This window comes from Ursus arctos, unplaced genomic scaffold, assembly GCF_023065955.2.
Source record: "Ursus arctos isolate Adak ecotype North America unplaced genomic scaffold, UrsArc2.0 scaffold_5, whole genome shotgun sequence".
Lineage (NCBI taxonomy): Eukaryota > Metazoa > Chordata > Mammalia > Carnivora > Ursidae > Ursus > Ursus arctos.
In genome coordinates this window covers 45,527,621-45,546,166 of record NW_026623067.1, presented here as the reverse complement: position 1 = coordinate 45,546,166, position 18,546 = coordinate 45,527,621, and the positions used below count along the sequence as shown (strand labels likewise).

Genomic DNA, 18,546 nt, shown 5'->3' with positions numbered 1-18,546 from the left:
AAAGCCTGAGTGGTGAGGCATCTTCAAAGAGTTGTGTGTACTCAGCAACTAACTGTGTGTTAGTTTGTCTTCCAATATGCCTTACTCAGGGTGCTTATCTCTTAGAAAGGGAGATTATTACCACACAGACAAGGCTGGAAACCGCTTCGCTGACAGGTTTAAGAGTCTTAACAAAATAAACAGTAGAAAAGGCAAAACTATGTGCAAAACGGCAGGCTTCATTCTCCCTACAAGGGTCAGCTGGGGAAGGAGGGAGCTGGAATCAAAACAAACTGGAGAACCTTTCAGATATGCTTAGAGAGGCTGGGCTTCATGTGGAGGGAGGCTGAGGTGGGGGAGATCATTCACATTTCTTTCTGACCAACCAGTTGTCTTTCCATATAGAAAAAACCATTCAGCTGACAAGCCCTTCACCATTACCTGTTGATCTGGTTTATGATTCATGCCTTAAAAGAATCCTAGAGTTGCAGGAATTAATCTTCCTGTTTTTCATACACGGAAAGCTATACAAATAATAGAATCATGCCACTGAGTTTCTCCTGATTGTGGTTTTGGGACCCAGTTGTAGAGTTTTTTCTTTGGATTTGGCAGAATCAGATCTCTCACCAGTACATGCAAATTTGCAAGCAACTTCAGGACAGGATAGTGTCATTTATTTTTCTCTCTTTCTTCTCAGCATCCCCTAGCACAATACTAGGAAAATACTAGGTCCATAAATGTTTGTGTTTGTCTGTGCCCAGTGTGGGGCTCAGGCTCACAACCCTGAGATCAAGAATCACATGCGTCACTGACTGAGTCAGCCAGGAGCCCTAGTAATTGAAGTCTGAGTTCTTCCACTGTCTGAAGGGCTTGGGAGATTCAGGTAGAACCTGCCATTTCCACCACAGCTCAAGAATTCATAGTAGAGGGGCGCCTGGCTGACGTAGTTGGTTGAGCATCGGAGTCTTGATTTCAGCTAAGGTCATGATCTCAGGGTTGTGAGATCAAGCCCCACATGAGGCTCCACGCTCAGTGGAGAGTCTACTTGAGATTCTCTCTCCCACTGCCCCTCCCACGTGTGTTCTCTCTCTCTCTCTCAAATAAGTAAATAAATCTTAAAAAAAAAATCAGGGTAGAATTTGAAGGAATAGATAGCTCTATCTCCTTTTGGAAGAACTAGAGTCTAGCTTGTCCCTTTTAGTCTAGATGAGAGACCCCTCTCACACCTAGCCTCTGGCTAATAGGCCCTATATAGTCAAGTCCTTCCAAAGAACACAGTGATCATATGGCCTATTGTTAGGATTTTAGAACAAGAGTCAGGCAGGAATAGAATCTTGATTCCATGTCTTACTATGCGATCTTGAGCTACAGGTTTTGCTCTTTTTTTTTTTTTTTGGATTTTGCTTTTCTAAATATTAATTTCCTCCCCCATGAAAGAGTGCTATAAAAGACAGTTGTGAGCATTAAATGGGATAATATATTTAAAGCACTTAGCACAGTTCTCAACACTTGACTAGCTCTTGTAACTATTTGTTGTTATTGTTGTTGTTGTTATTATTGCCAGGTCCCTATACCAGAACATTTAGAACAAACAGGTTTGGGTGAAGATCATTTTGAACCTCTTCTCTGAGAGGGTGGGTCCTGAATCCATGAAAATGTATTTACTTGGTCATGGACCTCATTATGCTTAATTACCATAGATGTGGGTTGAGGTTAGGTCAGTCAAGGACAAACTCACAGCAAGGGGGTATGCAGCCCAGCATGGCTACTCTTTGGCCTAGCAGCTGGTAAATGACAATGTTTTTCTTCCTTAATTTTGTTTTCAAAGGGGCTTGTTAGGGTACATTTGTTCATACTCTGTTTAATTTTTACTACCAATCTAACTCCCCCCACCACCAAAAATAAATAAATAAAATGAAAAATAATAAACGTTTATGGATGGCTTTTGCTTGAAACCAACAACCCAATCTTAGGGAAACAGCTGAGCTGGTGGAAAGACCCTGTAGCCTAACTGACATATATTCAGACACCACCTTGGCCACTTTCTGGTTGTATGATGACTGGTACAAATCACTTGACCTTCCACAGTCTTGGTTTCCTTATTTGTAAAACGGTTATAATAATGCTTATCTAATAAGATTTCTGTAAGAGTTAGAAAGATTATGTATAAAGCATGCCTAGTAAAGATATGAGGTGCTCAATAAAAGAGGTAGCTGGTTCCAGGATTCTGGTTGTTTTTCAGTCCTACCCAAGACTTGGAGGAAATGGCTCCCCAAAGCATATTAGTAGCGAGCACCCACAAATGCGTGCCAGGAAATCCTCTGTGCCCTTTGATATATTAAGTAATTTAGTTCTCTCAATAATCCTATGAGGCAGGTGGTACTATTACCCCACTTTATAGATGAGGGAAATGAGGCATAGAAAGGCCAAGTGTGTCTTGTCCAAGATTCTGTATCTGGCAAATGATAGCTGGTATTCATCTCAGGTAGTGTGATGCCAGAGTTCCTGCTTCTTAGCCGCTCTACCAGTGGCTTGGATGACCCATTCGAGTGATAGAGGAGAGGACAAGCCCACCACCTACCCTTCCAGATGATCTGTTGAGTGCCTTAAGAACACAGACATGGCCCCAGGGTGTCTTAAATGAGGTCAGAGCCATGTCCTCCCATAGGGATTTCCCATTGGTCCTATTGGGACTAAATCTAGCAAAATGGATACTATGCCAATAACAATTTAAAAATTACTTTTGGAAAACAGATCCACTGCAGAAGTTCAGGATTCTGAGATAAGAACCCCCAGGCTCATTTGGGGGTGGCTATGTGGCTTAGTGCAAAGTCTCCTAACCTTAGGGTCAAGCAAATCTGTGGGTATATGGTATTTGGGGGCTGTGTGACCTCTCTGAGCCTTAGTTTACTCATCTGTTAAAGGAGATTAATAAAACATACATCTTAGCGTTGTTCTGGGAATTAAAATGATACGCAGAAAGCTCCTTGTCCAGAACCAGGAATACTCTGGGTACTCAGTGAAAGAGCATCATACTTTGTACTTTTAACCATCTCATGTGATTTCCAGAGCAAGTATTCTATCAAGAAACCATCAAGAATTTTGGACCACGTGGCTCTGAAATTAGTGACACACTGGATTGAAGACTGGACACTTTGCTTTATTACCCCTGCCTTGAGCCTTGCTCCTGGCCCTCCTGCCTTCTAACACCTCTGGTGTCTGCTGCTAGCCTAACCTCTACCAGGCAAACCTGGACTCCTTTAACACTGCTCTGCTGCTTTCAGAGGCAGCTTGAAGAGGAAGGTGTCAGGGTAGGGAAGAACTTTGGATATGGAACTAGAAAGCTGGCCAGTGTTTAAGTTCTATGTCTACCATGAGCTATGAATGTGACCATCTTTTTGCTATTTGGGGCTCAAGATTCTTTTCTATCGACTAGGAAGGGGATGTATTAGAGCAGATATTACTGAGGCCACATTCAGCTCTTCCTCAGGCTAGCAGCGTCTTTCCCCAACTAGATTCCCAATACTCTGAATTCACTAGGGAGATTCATGGCTCTGTGGCACAGTATTACTGTTTTGGGGGGGATGGTGGAGAGGGAGGAAGAGAAAAGCAAAATGGCAATCCAAAATGAGTTTCCTGGGCCTCTGTGAACTCACTAATAAAACAAAATCATGAATCAGTCTCCCACATCCACTCCCCAAGAAAAAGAATGAATCTTTTTTAATAGAGAGATTCCTGCAGCAGCAAAGAAAAGCCTTTAATTTCGGAACCAAAGCTATTTGTTTACTGTCTCAATGTCCTTTCACCGAGAGCTCATCCCACAAACAATAGCAAAGGCAAACGAAAGACAAACGTAGGAAACATTTATATTTATATCCCAAATGTAGGAAACAGCATGAAAATATTGTTAAGGAAACTCAGTAAGTCTCTGGTCCAGGGTATGTATATAGATTTGGTGCCAAAGGCAGCATGGCCAGATGTTAGAGGACATGATCCTCCTGCAAAGAACAAAGGAGAAATATGTTGGAATTCCACTAGGAAGGAGAAGAGCCAGGAGTAGTCATTCAGGTGCTCATAGAGCAAGCTCTTATAGAGGCCTCACGGCCAGCAGCCTTTTTTTGAACATCAGTCCAGACACCACTGCTTGATAGCTATGGGATCTTGGGCATGATTGTAATCTCTCTGTTCCTCAGTTTCTTCATCTGTGAAATGGAGATACCAATAGTGCCTAGCTCATAGGGCTACAGTGGGAATTAACAGCTTAATATATGTCAGTCATGTAGAATTGTGCCTGGTATGTGCTAAATACTTACTGATAGCTAATATTCTTATTACATACAAGTTTAGGGAGAAGGTCTTCTAATGATCCCAGAGCTGTCATTATAATTATCTACCACCACTTAAGGGAGATGCTGTAGTATAGTCAAAGTAATGTTGGCTCTGCTACTGGACAAACACAGATGCAGATCCTGATTCCATCACTTACCAGCCCTGATTCTGGACAAGGATTCAGAAACAGTGGGAGCATAGTGGCTCAAGGGTTAGGATGGCTGAGGAATATTGTCCTGCTCTAGGTAAGCTGTGGATACTGTTTTGCCCTGACTTGCAGGACCCCTTTTAAGCCTCCTTTCTTCATTTTCATCATCAATTACCATTATCGTTGTCATTATCATCACTGTGATCAACTAGATAGGAGAAAAGTAGACATCTGTCATTTTCATCCTCCTAACTTCTCCCCGTTCAATCTTCCATTACCCAAAGAGTGACCATTAGGATGGGAAGGACTTAATAAACTGATCCTTCAAAGGTGGAGGATTTTTTTAAATTGAGGTAAAATTGACATACCATAAAATTAACCATTTTAAAGTGATCAATTCAGTGCCATTTACTACATTCACATGTTGTGCAACTATCACTTCTATCTAGTTCCAAAACATTTTCGTCACCTGCAGAGGAGACCCCATACCCATTAAGCAGTCACTCCCCATACTTCCCTTCCCCTCAGCCTCTGACAACCATTAATCTGCTTTCTGTCTCTGGACTCACCTGGACCTTTCATATACATGGGATCATACAATATATGGCTTTTGTTTCTGCCTTCTTTCACTTAGCATATTTTTTTCCATGTTGTTAGCATGTACTTCATTTCTTTTTAAGGCCGAATAATATTCTACATTTTGTTTATCCATTCATCCATTGATGGACATTTTGGTTGTTTGTCCCTTTTGGCTACTGTGAATAGCACTCCCATGAGCATTGGTATACAAGTGTATTGAGTACCTGTTTTCACTTCTTCTGGGTATATATTTAGGAGTGGAATTGTTGGGTCATATGGCAATTCTATGTTTAGCTTTTGAGAAGCTATCAGAGTGTTTTCCATGCTGCTACATTACTTTGTAGGTAGTAGGAGGACTTTAATGTTGAAAAATAGTCCTGCTGGCTGGAATTCTGTTCTTTCTGATGCCGATTGGCCAGTGAGGTGATAACACTGACCAGTGGGTTGGAGGGACAGTAGGTTGGGGACCGGACCTCTCTGCTGCCTTTTTTATCCTTAGTTGTGAGAAGGCACGAACTCTGCCCTTTGCAAAGCTCATTCTACTAAACCAGGAGGGAAAAGAAGAGATGACTCTATAGAAGACTGAAGATGGCCAAGTCTAAACAAGAGGCCATTCTGTAGAAATATTATATGTAGATGGTTTTGAATCCTAATCACTTTCTTGTAAGAGAACTGTGGTATTCTTGTGCATTTATTCATGGTAGTAATTGACCACAATTTAAAGTCTCTTAGGTATTTGCTGTCTAATGTTGTATTATAAGCAACTTGAAGGGCAGCATGTGTCAGAACCCCCTCCTGGGGGGCAGGAGCATATCAGGCCTCCCAGAAGCACCTGCCACAGAGGCCAATGGCTATAACATGGGAGCTACTGAGAAGGGCAGGACTTGAGGGAGACTATGGAGAGTCAAGGTCAGGGAAGTTGCGTGTCTGCCATTAGATCTGAGGGCTGAGGGCAGAGTGGGAAGAGGAGACAGTGAAAGCTATTGGGAGTCAGGGGTCAGGTCTGCAATCCAATAAAGGCAGAGACAAGGGTACTGGATGAGGCATTAGCTGTGGATGGGGTTAGAATGCTTAGAGCCCATTCTTCTTAGGGATTATCCCATTGGGGGTGTGAGGACAGCCATAGTCAAAGATAAAGTCTGGGAGGCAAAGAACAGCCTTTCTCAATAGGTTCCTGTGAAAGCTTATTAAACAAGTGTTCAGGGTATGGTTTAACTTTACCCAGATGTCTTTGCAAAGATATTGATACTAAGAATAGATCGTAAAACTTATGACCTGCAAATGCATAGTCTCCTTCATCTGAAAATAGTCACCACAGTTCATATTCTTTTCTATATTGTCCAAAACTATAATATGAATAACTGGATCTCAAACAGGATTCTCAATTTATTCTTAGGAATGAAGTACTTCTCATTTTCCTGAAGCACTATAGCAAACAATTCCCTGTAGTGGATAGATGGATATAAAAACCCCAAAGAAGTTCATTTCAGGCCAAAGGTGACCACTGCTTGCTGCCCTCACATCTTTCTCTCCTGTGAACTCTACCAAACCCCAAGATGTGAGAAATCGTGTGTGTGTGGGGGGGGGGGGGGGGTTGGAAGGGTCCCAGGACCTTCAGGCTCACTAGAAGGCAGTTCCTGGTATCATGAAAGCCTTACTTAGTAGGGCTAATTTATTTAGATCTCCCAAACACCAAAGAACATCAGGGGTCTTTACTGCAACTTCTTTGTTCCTGTAGGTGAAAAGGCAACTCTGTCCCTTGGAAAGAGCGATGTTTATGGAAGAATCCACTCAGAGACCTTGTGCCCTTAGGCGTGGAATACTTTATACTGCTCTCCAAAGTACTTCCCTGCAGCCAGTAAATTGAAGATTTCCTTCCAGAGCTCAAGCCCCGAAGGCTGACAATGCTGCTGATGGCAGTATACTGAGAAAGTAAGAGAAACTTCTCTTAAACTTAAGAGATGGAATGTGGGGTCCTCCTCCCTGGAGGTAAGAGATGTGAGCTCCTTGGAGCCCTCTGGAGTAGGGCTTCAGTGAACTGATGATAAATAGTGCCTCCTGCTGCAGGCCATACAAACAGCTAAAGATCTGACCCCCTTCATGCCTTTAGTCCCCTGTGGGAGTCATGTACAATTTGGAAAGCAGATCAAGGGCATCCTGGTTCCCAGCTGACCACCCCACTTGCAGCCTGGAGGTCTGGAGGCCTGAAGACCCCCAACCCCAAGCCAGCAGGCAGAGGTCCCCAAGTTCACAGAGCTAGTTCCTCCTCCCCTGGGTTTTTGCTCTCTGGGAGACTGCCCTTTCCAGAACTTTTCTTCTGTAGGCAGCTCTTTCCAAGGCTCTCAAGACTCCAAACCAAATTGTTTGGGTAGTGAAAAAGTGAAAGCACACATTTTAGAGCAGCAGGAACCAGCTGCTGGGTCAACTCTCCCCAAAACAGAGCTTCCTGGGGAGTGCCTGGGGCATCTCAAAATCCCCCATCTGACCTCCTGCCCATGTTTCTAATTGTCTTTTAAAAAATAACATGAAAATAAGATGTTTTCACATGAAAAAGAAGAAGAAGAAGGAGAAGGAGGAGGAGGGGGAGGGGGAGGAGGAGGAGGAGGAGGAGGAGGAAGAGGAGGAGGAGGAAGAGGAAGAGGAGGAAGAGGAAGAAGAGAGGAAAAGGAAATAAATTAACTATTAAGGTTCTCTGTCTCCAGGGAAGTTCACGGGGAAATTTTAGGAACTTTCTGCCTGCTTCCTGCCAGGGGGAGGATGAGAACTCTTTGCGCCCGGTGCACCATTCAAAGCCCTGTGTGCTTAATAGGGTGACACAAATGTCTGTGTTTCTTTTTTGCTTTTGACCGAAGGCTGTAGGGAGGGGCCACCCCAGAGGACTGTCGGGGAGGGCCTTGCCAGTTGGTTCCCGTTCCCCGAACCAAATTAGTTCCCAGCCCGGGCCAAGCCAGCCCCAGCCGGAAGGGCCTATGGGCCGCCGCCTAGCTGTGGAGGGGCCGGGCAGCGGGGTGGGGATGGGGACGCGGACGCTGTTCCGCCTGGGCTTGGAGAGACTAGGAGACGAGCTGTGCTAGCGTGGGCTCGGTCGGAGTCACGCCGTGTGATGCTTTTGCCAAAGGAAACTCTGGGAAGCCGGGGCGGGGGCGGGGGGGGGGGGGGAGTTGTCGGCGATTCCCTGCCTCCTCTCACCCCTATCCCGCCGCTCCCCCTCCTCCCACCTCTCGCTCTCCTCGGCCGAGGAACAGCTTCGGCCGAGGTCAGCTGGCGGCCTTTGTGGCTGCTTCCCAGGAAGGAAGAAGCGTTGTCTGCAGATCAGTTTATCAGCTGGCTTTCCTGTGCCAGAGCGCCGCCGTTTTCCGGGGACGGCTGCCACCCCCGTGATTCCCAGCCGGGGCTGCGGGTGGTGCGTGAGAGCCGGATAAATAGGCCATTGTGTGGCCGCTCAGAATCCAGGTTTCTTATCAAATTATCCACCAGCGAGAATGAAATTACGCCCCTGCCTGCCTGTTATCTCAGCTTCTCTTTTCACTCTCTGCAATTACAGCCATTTCAGGATTTACCCCCCCCCCTCCCCCAAGTCTTGAAGGGAATATTCAGAAAGCAATTCACTTGTGCGGCTTACTGTGTGAGGCAGAGACTTTGGGGGCGGGGGCGTATCTCCTAACAGCGTTTCCGTGGGATTTTGGTTTGCAACCTTGAATTTAGCTTCTTTGGCTTTGATGTGCGATGTTTCTACTTGACACTCCCATTCAGGCACATCATTCAAAACCAACTGCAAGTATTAGGGAGGTAATTCTGTAGGGCTTTAGATGCTGTGTGTGTGTGTGTGTGTGTGTGTGTGTGTGTGTGTTTGATATCTTTTAATTGCTTTATGAACAGTGAAGACTTGCAGGGGGAAACCACAAGTGGAAAGTGGCCATCTGATGGAGGCTATGAGGAAGTGCGGTAGTTTGGGAGAGGGATGACATTGAGGTTTTAATGGTGCTGGTTTTTTGTTTTTCTGCTGCAGCCGCTGGCCTACTGTGGAGGAGTTGAACATAGTTGGTGCCTGGCTTAGGAAGTTGTCCTTAGCAGGCAAGGCTGGTTTTAGAGCCTCTGTCCTGTGCCCATTGCCCATGCTTGGGTTACTGGTCTGCTGTTACCATCCTGAGATGCTTAATAAGTTTTGAAGAGGATTCTGCATTTTCATTTTGTACTTGGATTTACAAATTATATAGCTAGTCCCATTAGTAGGAGCTCAGATTCATTTGAATAAGCTCGAATAATGGTTTGAATAAGTTCATAAGTTCCAATTTGAGATAATGGCCTGCTGTTAAACTGCTGAAGTTGAGTCTCATACTTTTCAGTATATCTACTGCAGTTGTTCTGATGGATTAAACAACATTCTACAAACTAAAATGGGCCCCCCAGCATCACATCTGTAGTGAGCTTCAAAAGCCCACTGCCAAAACAAGAGAAGCAATGGGACAAGACTTGCTTCACTCTGCTGGCTCATAGTCCTTCTTTAGAAAGCTGAGGATGTTCACTCCTCAAAGACCCACGTATTTCCATAGTAAGAGGCTCATTTGTGCAGTTACTGACTCTGTTTCCTTTTATCCACCTTGAAATTCCTAGCTTCCACATCTGCAGGCCACAACAGGGTTGAAAATGGACTCATCCCATCAAAAATCTTTCATGGATTTGGACACTTTTAGTACCTAAACAACTCTTGGCAAATTACTCTGAATCTGGGACTTGGTGTTCCTGACAGACAGAGGAGGGAAAGGGAAAACAGTTCACAATAAATAAGCAAAATGCTATTTTTCTAGAAATAATTTATATAGGAAACAACTGTTTTGGCTTTATGAGACAAATTTTCCCTCCCACTTGATTTTCCATTCACTCAACAAAGGTTCTATAAGGAATGTGCTAGAGAGATATTGCGATAAAGTGATAAAAAAGAGAGGAGATTCAGAATTGTGGGGATATAAACAAGTAAACAAAGAGTACAAGGACATGTAATAGGTGCTAAGATAGAAGTATCTATTAGAATGCTTTAGGCCAAAAGGGGTTAATAGGATCAGTTCTTTTGGTCATCTTTCATGAGTTCCCTGGCTATGACATTTTTCTTCATGAGCCTTAGTATTATAATTATTGTTAATAGGTAACATTCATAAAGTAATTGGCATGTTCAGACACAGAGCTAAAAACATTGGACAGGCATTTTCTCATTTGTCTGGAAATATGATCAATTAGGTCCATGTAGAAACCCCATTGTATAGAAGCAACTGAGACCAGGACATGATATGAGTGCTCAAGGTCACCCAGTGCCTAAGAGGTAAAGTCACTATTTGATTCAGCTGTTCTCCTCCAAGGTGTGCCTTCTCAGGGAAGCCAGCGCTGCCTCCAGAAACATGGCTGCAGCACCATGTGTAATCATGGTTCGCTACAAAGTATTGGAAAAATGGCCTCTACTATTACGCAGAGTCGCTTTTGTTTTCACAAAATACACTGGAACTGGCATCTCCAGAAGGGAATTTTTTTTTCCTCTCCCCTCACTAGTAGGGTCAGGTTTATTTGCTTCAACAACTTATGGATGCCAGTGCTACAAATGGCTCCCATGTGACCAGAGTAAATCGCTAAAATGTGGGCTAAACACAGGGTGGTTTGCCATGGCTTCCTGTAGGAGATTTTGTGGGTATGTTTATGCCTCCCAGGTAAGGGGTGAATTCTGCCTCCAGGGAAGATCGGTATTCCTATGTCCCTATTCCTTAGTGGTCAGTTTTAGACTTTTAATGTCGCAAGTACTGGAAGCCAGACTTTTGAGGCTCATTCCCAGAAACCCCTTTAGGCTGGTTGGTATTAGTGGCTCCTTGTAATGAAGACCACTTGGGTTTAAAGTTTTAGGGAATTTTCCGTTGTGTTACACACTTACACACAATAATACCATTAGTAGAGAAATGCTGGAGGGTAGCAGTTTAGAGCCAGGATTGGGCAGGGGGTGGGACAAAGCTGATGAAGAGGCCAGGATAAGGTCGAGGAGCATTTGAGTGAGTGCTAGAAATAGAATTCAGGTTTAGTACTTCCCCTCTGCAAGGAACTGCTGCCCTGTAACCTGAAACAGGATTAGCCTGGGGCAAAACAGAGCAAAATTGACATTTTCTTGAGGGAGGTTTTTGGGGGGTTTTTTTTGTTTTGTTTTTTTTACTTTTGTTTTTTTCTCTGCTGGAATCTAGAGACAGACTCCTTGGCTGGGTGCTAAGTGTTGTCAATGGGGAGAGGCCATTGACCTCTATGTAAGCCAAATTCGGTTCCTTCCACCCTGAAATAGTTCCTTGCTCTGACCTTGACCTGAATGTTTAACAAAGCTGTGAAATGGAGGGTAAGACTAGAAAACACCAGTGAACAGAGAAAGAAAAGAATCATTCATTGCTACACTGTGAAGAACTCAGGTGTCTGATTACCAGGCTCTCCATTGTTGCTTGGGCCACGACACATGGAAGGAGCAATCTTGGTTGGACTTTTTAAAAAAGAATATTGTTATTATTTGAGTAGAAAACATAAATAATCATTCTGATGGAATCTGATAATGTTCTTCATCCTATAGTGCTGGTGAATATTAATCTCTAGTTGTTGAGTGGAAAATGTCAGATTTAGAGAGATCAGAAACATAGTAAGTTGTTTAAATAAAACACCTATATGTATGAAAACAATTGTTTTAGAAACAGTATGACACCTTACTACTACCTGTCTTGGAATGGTTAGGCCACCAAGGAAAGTGTAGTGTGCATCTGTGTTCCTTTACTCATTCATTGTCGGGCAGTTTATAGCCATGGTGCTCTCTGTGCACAGAAGACACCAGCTCATCTGTCCTCAGAAAGCTTATGATGTCCAGGAAAGACAAAAAAGCACATGAACTTGAGACTCAGACATGTCAGAGGCTGCACGAAGGACTGATGGGGCTGGAAGCATAGGGAAGCCTCTCCCTGAGCTTCTTTGCTTTGGGGGAAGAGAGCCAACAAGGGTAAGGTTTGTGCTCAGTACTTGGGGGTTGCTGGGGGTGAAGGAGGGAAAAAGAGGTCAAGCCAGTGACTGTTCTCCAGGCTCACCACATAGGGTGGAGATAGTCCTATGGGGAGAGGGCTCTCTAGCTTCTAGGAAATATGGAAGGGAGCCCTGCTCTGCAGGTATGCCCAGGTCGTGGTCAGGCTTTGATCCCGGGAAGAACAGCCTGTCCATCAGGAAGAGTCATAGCCTGGGGAGCTTATCATAGGTGATGGCTCCCAGGACATGGATCTTCGCATTGTGTGTGGGGCCAGGTAGCAGCAGTGGAGGTAGTGGTGATGAGAGGCACCAGAAGAGCCCACCTAAAGGACGTCTAGAGCAGGAGAATGGGGAGCCTGCCTGAGGGACTGCCTGCTGACTCCCTGTTGGGTGTCAGTTGGAGGTGAGCTGAAACATGGGACAAGGAGCGGGTAAGTTCAGATGACTGCAGTGGGGGATAGTTCTATTGTACCCACAGGCTCGTGCAGCCTGGTAAAGGATTATATACAGACTTGAATTCAAGGCAGTGTGAGAGAAACCTGCAGTGATCTTTGCAGAAACTAGATGCGTTAAGGTCCCTTTCAGTTCAAATAGTTTATCATGTTATGAAGCAAGAACTATGGAAAGTCATGGAAGAATTTATTCAAGTGGTGTATCAGACATCGATTCAATTATGGAGCTTTCTACGTCCTCTCCACTTTATGCACATCCTCTGGCCCCACCTGAGGCGGGTTCTAGAGTCATGTATTTTATTACAATTAAAAAACAAAAGAATAAATAATACTCTTTAATTACGATCAGTATACTATAAATTGATCTTAAAATAACCGTGCTATTACAGAACTCTTAAAAAATGTTTACAGTCTTTATGTGGGGAATCGCAAACATAGATCCTATTAGTTTTCTTGAATGTTAATTTATTACTCCGAAGTTATGGAAAGAGTTTTTGAAATTAGTAGCACAACCATGTGAATGTACTTAACACTTATTGAGATGTACAATTAATGGTTATGATGATAAGTTTTATGATATATATATATATATATTACCACAACTCAAAAGAAAGGTTAATAATAATAATAATAATAATAATAATAATAATAATAAATCTTTGCAGGCTCAGAAGTTTCACAACTATAGGGTCATGGAGAGAAAGAGACACCTACATGTACTTGAGTACTCTGTATTGTTGCTATATGCATTTTAGGAAGCCAGGCATATTTCTTTGTCCCTGCCCTTTATTACATGATATAGCACATGCACAGTTTCCATATTTGTCATAGTAGTTAGAAGGTGCTTTGTTTTCTTTCATCACTGTGGTGGAAGCTGCTGGTGCCCAGTGGTATCCAGGGTCCCCTCTTTTTTGATTTCCCACTCATGGTGCTTCTTGCTCCCTGTGCATCAGGGCAGAAGCAGGGCTGGGAGATGAAACTGGTTCTCATCAAAGTCAGTGTGCCTCACTGAAGACCAGGAACCTTTTCCGCAAGCTCTGTTTGCTTCTCTCCTGGCCAAATGGAGATGATTCCAAAGACTCAGAGGAAGGTGGAATTGTAAAAAGGAATGAGCCTGAATCCCTAAATGACTGCATGGAACTTCACTGCAATCTTGCATGGGACTGTGACAGAAATGAGAATAAACCTGTTGCGTTAAGCCACTGGAATTTTACTCTTGTTAACATCTAGCCTACTCTGAGTAACACAACCATAAAAGGTATTAAAGAGACAGGATAGGATGTATAGTGCTGTACCTGTAAGCTAGGGAAAGGTCAGACAGGCAAGGGAAATGGAAATGACAGGTTTAATGATTCCCAGGTGTAAGTGGTTCATGTTACTCATTAATCATGTGGCAAATATGTTTAAATAAACATAGACAAGCAATTCCTGTTCAACAAATATATCAAGGGAAAGGGGTTTTGTTGAGGCTTGGATCAGAACATTAATGCCTTCCTTTGGGTCCAGCCCAGCAGTTGCAGTAGAAATCAGAAAGACTTCTTAGGGGAGGATGAAAATGCACCTCAAGGGGAGAGAGTCAGGAGCTCCTAGTACAGAGTTCCTCCTTTCCTTAACCTTCCCTTCCCTACCCTTCTCTTCGCTTCACTTTTCTTTTCTCTTTCCTTTTTTAAGATTTATTTATTTATTTTAGAGTGGGGGAAGGGGGGGCTTATGAGGTCTTGAGGTCATCACCTGAGCCAAAAATCAAGAGTCGGTTGCTTAACTGACTGAACCACTCAGGCGTCCCAGAGTTCCTTTCAGATTCTTGTTCCTCCAGGTCTTGGAGACTTGAGACTTTTTTCTACATTGATGATCAATGCTAACAGCAGACAAAGGAAATTAAGGCACCCTGACCCCTAAGAGTTCCCCAAACAGTATCTATCCATCCTGCTCCTGGCCCCATCCCAGCTTTGGTTCTAAGTTGTTTTCATGACAATGTGTTGATGATTGGATTCTTGCCTATTGAGCCTGGCAGTACAGCCCAAGACAAACCATCACCTTTGCCCCAACTTGAAAGAAAGCCTTCACTTTTGGCCCCAGTATGGATCTTTGGTCAGTTGTACTGTCAACCAGTTTGTCCTTCTTAGAGTAGCATGACTTCTAAGCTTCATACCTGTGGTTCTTGGAGATTAGGAGGGTACATTTTTATGACCCCTTAATGAGTTCATATCCACTTAGAATATAATCCTGATCATGCCCTCCAACGTTCTGCATGATCTGGTCTATGTCCTTTTTACTATCACATCGTGGGCTGCCTTGCCCCCTTCTTTACCACAACTACCTGATTTTTTGGTTCCTGAAAGATGCACGCTCTTTCTCAGGGCCTTTTAACATGCTGTTTCCTGTGCCTAGAAGTGCTCTTCTCCCAGCTCTTGCTATTCTTAGCTCTTCTCTTCCTTAGATGTCATCTTTGAGGCCTCCTCCATAGAGAGGCCTACTCTGACCCACCCACCTAAGCAGATAATCTCTTGTGCCTGCCTCAGACCCTCTCAGCCCACGTCTTATTCCAGCCATTGTGATGGCAACAGTCTTGTTCAGGTGTCACCTAATAGCTTCAGCTGCACTTGGCTTCTCTCAGGTTCTGCTCCAGGGTTCCAGAGACTCCAGGACTTTTTCTGATGCTGCAGCAGGACCTTCACATGTGCAGCTGGGGAATGGGTGGGAATTGACAAACCATGGCCAATAGAAGCTGATGGGCCAGTACTTTTCTGTCCCTTGGGTGGACAGTTTTGAGGAGCATTCTACACAGTTCCTTAGTGTCCCAACAGGATCAACCGCATAGACCCCAGGAGTGACCAACTTGAAACTTTACCCTAGTTTCAGCTTTTCTTCCTTCCTTCTTTTCCTTTCCCTAGTCCCCATTTCTCTTCTCTGGGGTCACTTCCCAAAATAAACTACCTGCATGCAATTCCTGGCCAAGCTTTCCATGGAGAACTTAGGTGAAGAGAGTCCTCTTCATTATTTAATATCTTAGGGTCTTCATTTTTTTTCATAGCATTTATCACAACATATTAGTTTTATTTATTTCTATAATTATTCTTTGTTTTATGCAAGCTTAATTCTATATATTTAGAATGTAAACTCCAAAGGGCAGGAACCTGGTCATTTTCAACTGTTTGTATCCTCAGCAACTAGTGTGAAATGCTTGGCACAGACACACCATCACTAAATATATATGAATGAACACGTCTCAAAAATGCTACATTTAAGAATATTCTAGGCATTGAGAGGCAGTATAACACACTGGTTAGGAGCATACAATCCAGAGTGACTTTCTTGGATTGCTTCTTGACTCTGCCACGTAAGTACCTCAGTGGCCTCAAGCCAGTACCAAACCAGGCTGGACATCCCAGTTTGTACAATGGGACTAATAATGGTACCTAGCACATGGGAGTGTTATGATTTCTTTCTTTTTTTAATTTTCCCCTTTTTAGAGTCATTGAATAAAATTTAGACTTGCATAGATATAGGATCCATTTTATATCTTCCAATTCTGTCAGTCCTTTAGCTTTATTTCCCAAATATGCCTGAATTGAATAGTATCAAGCTAATGACCCAAAGCTGAGAATCAGAGGATTTAGGGGTGTGGTAGTGTAAACATTACATATCTTTGGTTCCCCCTAAGAAGTGCTTTAAAACATACTTAGATTAATCAAAAGTAGACAAAGACCAGTGCTAATGTGCAACATGTAGTTTGTCTTTTGCAGGGTCTACTTCCATGTGATTATATTTTAAAGTTGTAAGCTAGAACCACTACTGAAAGATAATCATGATCATATTTTCCTAAATGTTTTGTGGAATTATAGTAACTTTTAAAGCAGTGATTAAATGTTACATTGAGAAATGCTGCTGGGGTGATGGTTGGATGTCCTTAGCTATGAACATGTACCTTGGACTATCCACTCTCCTGCCCTCTTGGGGCAGGGGCAAGTCCCTTCTTTTCCAAATAGAAAAAAAGAACTGTCCCATCAATATTGGCATTGTGTGGGTCACTCTGATAAGACAATTTGTGCCTACCTAGGGGCTGGAGATGTCAGTGCCTTGGTTCTGGCAAGCTCCTCTCCTACAGTCACTCTAGAGAAAGGGCAAAACCCAGAAAGCTTGAGTTATAAGCCTCTGTTTAGGTGACTTTTGAGGAAACTTTCTAAATTCTTTCAACTTGTGGGAGAAAGATGACATAGATGGTGGGTTTTAGTGCTGAAAGCTTCGATCCGAGACAAAGAATCTGTATGTCAACACATGGGAGAGAGGCAGGTATATGGATGCCTAGATGTTGCTCTTGGGCTGTGGGAGGGCGGCAGCGCTGGACTGCTCCTGTCATTGTTACTTCAGCCTCCCCATTTGCAAAGAGCATGCCCCACTCCTCTCCTGACTTCCCTTTTAACTTCCTCTTCTTACTGATCCCAGCCTGCAAGGACCAAGACAGGTGGCCAGGCACTGTGGGTCAGAGTCGGGTAAGACAGGTGGCAGGGCAGCACGACTAGGAAATACGAGGGTGGTGGAGAGAGAGGGATTGTGTCTCAAGACTTTCCCTCTCATGTGGTGTTGCAGTGCACTGTCATGAAGTAAGAGCAGTAGAATAGGGAGACCAGAAGGTACTGTGGAATGTTGAAGAAAGGAGATCTGGGCCCTGATTCTGCTGCTAGCTAGTGTGTGATCTTCTTTTTCAGACTGTTTCCTAGAGATTGGACAGATGGCTTTCTAACTTGGGCAGTTGGTGATTCTCTGTCAGCAGATTTTTAGCCCTTCACTTTGGTCTGGTTCTGCCCGCATCTCACTCTCAGAAGGTCCTTGACCCTACAAAAGTCAGCAGGGAAGCTTATGTGGTGGCTTTTGCAACAGGAATCTGATTTTAGATGCTATTATTTTTCAAGCGCATTAAACTAATATTTTTAGTCTGTTCTTTAGTTGTTTATTTAACCTAGAAGAATATGCTATGGAGTTGCACGTAGCCTGAGATGTGATGTGTGGTATGGATGGCTGAGCTCCATAAAAATGATAAGATCTCCTGAAATTATATATGTGTGTACATACACATATATGTGTGTTTTTGTATATGTATACACATATACGTGTGTGTGAGAGAGAGAGAGAGATTAGGTTTAAATAACATACCAGTTTTTCAAAAGTTCTTCATGCTCTTCCATGTGATTTCAACACAATTTTGTTATATTCTCTTTATCTCCATTATTTTCTTGCTGCTCAAAGCAGAATTTTAAGAACACCTCAAGGTGTTTTTAAATTAAGCCAGTAAACAGCTTTAGTCGACACCTCTAGTGTGTCACAGTGACACAAGCCAACACAAACAGGGAGTGGGAGGTTTGCTGACAGCTCTGGGCGCTGAGACTTCAGGACTGGTTTGGTGAGGCAGACTCAAAATCAAGCAGTGACTCGTGGAGGAGCCAATGAGGACTCAATCATGTTGTCTCTTGTAACAGCTCCCTGTACAAGGAAAGGAAATTCTAGAAGAGCCTGAGCCCTTCTTTTAGTAAAAGCAAGAGAAGAAACATGCACAACTGGGGCGGGAATGCAGGTACACAGATGCTGACTCAGCACCTCCTATATAAGGTCTTAGTGTTGTGGCAGGGCTGGTTCCGCATATCTTCTTTTGTGTTTGCTGTCTGGAGCTGTAACTAAAGCTCCAACGTTATCCTCTGTGTTAACTAGGATATGGATTGGGCCACTGTAATGACAAGATCCCCAAATACAGTGGCTTAAATAAGAGAAGAGTGTTTCTTTCTTACATGGAAGCTCAGGTATCCTGTTTGGAGTTGGCTGGTACCTTATTATGTTGGGGACCTGCTCATGTAAAGTGCCTTGCTCCCTTAAATGTTCTTCACTTATCCTGTTTAAAAATGAAGCTGTTCCATAGCCATACAGTAAATCTTAAACATCTAAGAGAGTTTATAGAAAAACAAAGGAAGTAGAGAAGACAAGCAGGCATCACAGTGGGTGTTGGTAGTATGGTATAGAGGTTATATGGAGCCTTATCATATG

The 18,546-nt window shown here is 43.5% G+C and overlaps 1 protein-coding gene across 1 annotated transcript in view; it reads left to right on the top strand.

Annotated features, from left to right (window-relative positions):
• Positions 1-18,546, top strand: part of ANKRD55 (ankyrin repeat domain 55) — a 369,279-nt gene that overhangs the window by 75,218 nt on the left and 275,515 nt on the right. Inside the window, exon 2 of the mRNA XM_057307266.1 lies at positions 6,774-6,967. The gene's annotated coding sequence lies outside the window, so the exon portion shown is untranslated. The remainder of the gene's footprint in view (positions 1-6,773; positions 6,968-18,546) is intronic.